This window comes from Nelumbo nucifera, chromosome 5 (genome assembly GCF_055504915.1).
Source record: "Nelumbo nucifera cultivar China Antique chromosome 5, China Antique-T2T, whole genome shotgun sequence".
Taxonomy (NCBI): Eukaryota; Viridiplantae; Streptophyta; class Magnoliopsida; order Proteales; family Nelumbonaceae; genus Nelumbo; species Nelumbo nucifera.
In genome coordinates, this window is record NC_142653.1 from 3,540,078 (window position 1) to 3,544,012 (window position 3,935).

Sequence of the window (3,935 nt, forward strand, 5' to 3'; positions counted from 1 at the left end):
ATCTACACATTTCAGGGGATTTGGACCCACCGGCCATGCTGGTGAGAGCCTACAGACTCACACCGATGTATAGTAAACACTGGTAGTGGTATCTTTATTTGTGATCGGTTGGTTATACAGCCGCCTATATGTTGTAACAGTAGGACCAACAAATTCAAGCTTGAGATTTTAATCCTATATCTTTACGTACAGAACACGTCGTGGGGGTGGATTTGAGTCGAGCCCAATTGGTTATTTGAGTTAGGTTCATCACAATAATGTCAGATTCAACTTCGATTCGAGCTAGATATTTTTAAGCTCGGACTCAAAAGCTCGCAAGTTCAAGTTTAACTGTGAACTAAACTTCCTACAAAAAAAAATTAAATATATATAATTTATTTTTATTTTATATACAAAAAATAAAAAATTATAAAAGTAAAAATATTTATATATATATATATATATAATAAAGATTATTTATTTTATATTAAGTTCGATTAAACTTACGAGCCAAGTTTTATTGAACTTGAACTCAACTCAATTAACAAACAAGCCTATATATGAAGCTCAAGCTCAATTTAAAATTAATTCAAACTTGAATAGCTCATCAAAAGCTCAATTCTTTTTCATCCTTAATTGAGAACATTTCACTGAGAGATATTCCTAATACGCAACTATAATGCCCTGTGGGTAAAGATCCGAGCCCCTTATTTGAGTGGTGCCAAATAACTTTGTTGATCATTAGTCACAAGCAATATTTCATCTATGGTGTGTATGTAATATTAATTCATTTTGATGATAAATATATCTTATTAAATATAAAAATATACATGTAAACCAATAAAACAACAGTCAACCAGGTTTAAATTCATCAATTACAATCGACGAATCCCTTCAATGACAGACGAGTGAAGCAGGAAAGAAAACATTGAAAGCCATGACTGAATGTCTTCAATGGCAGTGGACCCATGTCACCCTATTCTGATGGGATGGATTGATAGGGCTGAGCATGCCTAATGAAAGAACTATTCCTTCTTAATGCTGGCACCGCCCTTGATTGGATTGATTCAGAACTTGCTCACATCTGAGGCTAAACAGTGCATGACAGTAAAGTTTCTAAAGACTACTGTGATGATCACAGCAAGTTTCTAAAATGCGCCATGCGGATGAAGTAAGACCTTCCATTTCGTCCACAAATGTTTTCATTTTCTTTTATCTCCAACTGCTATAATTGACAAACTATAGGCTTCTTCTACTTTCAACACATCTCATGCTACCTTCTTCCTGTCCCTTATTTATTATCTCAACAAATCGTCGTTCCTCGTCACATCTGCAACAATTTCAATTTATAAAGTGTTGCATAAAAAGGAAAAAACCGTCCAGATTCTCCCATTGAAATAAAGCACCTCAACCATTGATCGGTTACCATTTTTCTATGGATGATGATTTGGTGAAATCCACACTCATCTTTGCGCAAAATTACTCAAATTCATACACTCGACCAACTTTACCTATATTTATAAGGTCAAAATCTATCATGACAATCACATGTTAAAACTATTCAAATGGTAAAAGTAAGATAATCTCAACCAACCAGTGTTTCAAAATCTGCCCCAAAGGTTGAACTGCTTTCATTATGGATTACTGGTTTAACCGTTTAACTCAATAAATCCGACTATAATACCGGAAAATTTTACAGCTAATCAAAAGATATCATAAAAGAGGTGACCGATCAGATGGTATTCATCAAAATTCATAGATTTTCCCTGATGTGATTATTATCAAAAATTTCAAAGCAAAATGAAAAACTAGGCAATTCTGATTCATTAAAAGGATCAGAAAGGTGAACAGTTTTACTGTTCGGGTTGATGGGTCATTGACTCATCAATAATGTCTTTGTAAACAATGAATCAGAGGTTGAACCCAGCCCAAAAGCCTGAGTCTAACACAACTTAAAGTTTTCAAATCAGGTATCCAACTTGTACTCCTAAACAGAAAAAATAAAAACAAAAGGCAAAAACACTCCGAATTGGCTCGATCAATGATGGATTAAAAACAGCCCATCCCAACCACATATTTCATTCAATGCATCAATTCTTGTTCTTGTCGACAAGAATTGAATCATCAGTCACAGTGATTTTGCCAACCCCCTAACTGATTGTAGATGTAATACCAGACTGAGGATCGATATTTCATGTCTAAGTGAGTGAGCGAAAATATCTTAATAATCGCCCCATGTGCAGAAAAAGGCTGTATTCATCGCCCATGTGATTATGCCCTTGTATGTATTAATTCTTAGTTACTAGATATAGAGCTAAAAGCAACTGGTATTATGTAATCAGTATATATGCATACTATCACGAGGCACTGGATGTGATGGGGAGAATCAATGGAGCAGCTCATAAAATCTAAGAATTTTATGACTGAACATGTTTCTCTACACTACAATCCTTGCTTTTCAGCCATTCAAATTAAAAAGGAATCATTGCTGCAACTCATCTGGTTTGTCCAGTTAAACCAATATCCAACTCGTCATGGGCCCCCACCAATTAAACAGTTTAGGGTTAAAAATGAATACGCACACTTTATCGGGACTGGGGTTGCTGCCTAGCCAAACTACCATGACTTCTCTATACTATCTTTAGTACCCACTGCCATACTGAAACAATAAATTGAAGCTGGATTTGCTCCTCGCATCGATCTTATTATTGCAGCCGTACATTGGGGATATTTCTTTAGGGGTGGTCATGAGCGGAATTTTTTATGAGTTATTCGATTTTGACTTATGAAAAGTTTGATCTGTATCGGTTTAAATTGAGGTTTGAGCCGAGCTTAAACCCAATGAAATTTGGCTCATAAAATTCACAAGCTTAATTGAATTTTTACATACATACATATTATATATATAAAAAATAAAAAAAATATTATACATATATAATATTTTTATTTTTTATGTTTATAATAATAAATAGTTTTATAATTCTTAATTTTTTATATGTCAAATAAAATAATTATTTCTTATTTTAATAAAACATTTGAATCATAATGGAACTCGAGTTGATATCAAACTTACAAGCTTTTGACTCAAACCAGATTCGAGTTCAAGTCTTTAGCTCGAATCAACCTCAAGCCTCATATTCTAATGCACAGCTGCAATGAGATTGATATAAGGAACACACTGAGGAATAGAGTAAATCCAGATATTCTATTAAATTATGGTTTGGTAGCATTATTTTTTTCTTTTCCTTTTTTTTTTATCTATATCTTTAACTGCATTTGATAATTTTGATGTCGTAAACTTGTTACAAGAGTCATGATAAAACTACAACCAAGTCAATTTTGGTTTTGGTGAGTGACCTAACTCCTGTTTCTTGGTTTCCTGTTTGGTAATACCTCGGCTTTGGTATATAACGATCAGATGAGATCATATACAGCTTTTTCTTTCCCTCTTTTTCTATTATATATTGCTTACAAGCACCCAGTTCATGGTTGTGGTTGGACTTTGGGTGATTCATTAAAGAAAAACAGAATAATCAAACCCAGATGAAGCCTACCTCAAATTAAACGATTTGCATGTGTTTTCTAATTAGGAATCGCCAATACTTGGTTAAGGCCTACCTCAAAATGGTTTACAAGGGTATTTTCTAATTGATCCGGCCGGTATTCTTTGATTATAAAATCAACAGATGCAACAAAACATAAATGGTCCATCCATCTAAGCTTAAAGAGTTTGCCCTTTGAAATTTGTTTTCTATGTTCATTGTTAATCAAACACTCTTGACTTGGAATGACTAGACTTGTATTGTAGAATTGGTTTACGCATTTTCTTTCTTTTTCTTTTCTTGTGGATGGATTTGGGGGGGGGGGGGATATTCTGTTTCGTCCATGTCCAAGATCAATTTAGGAATTGAAAATGCAGGGAGATGATATGTGATGTGTGAGCAGATGGGGTGGGC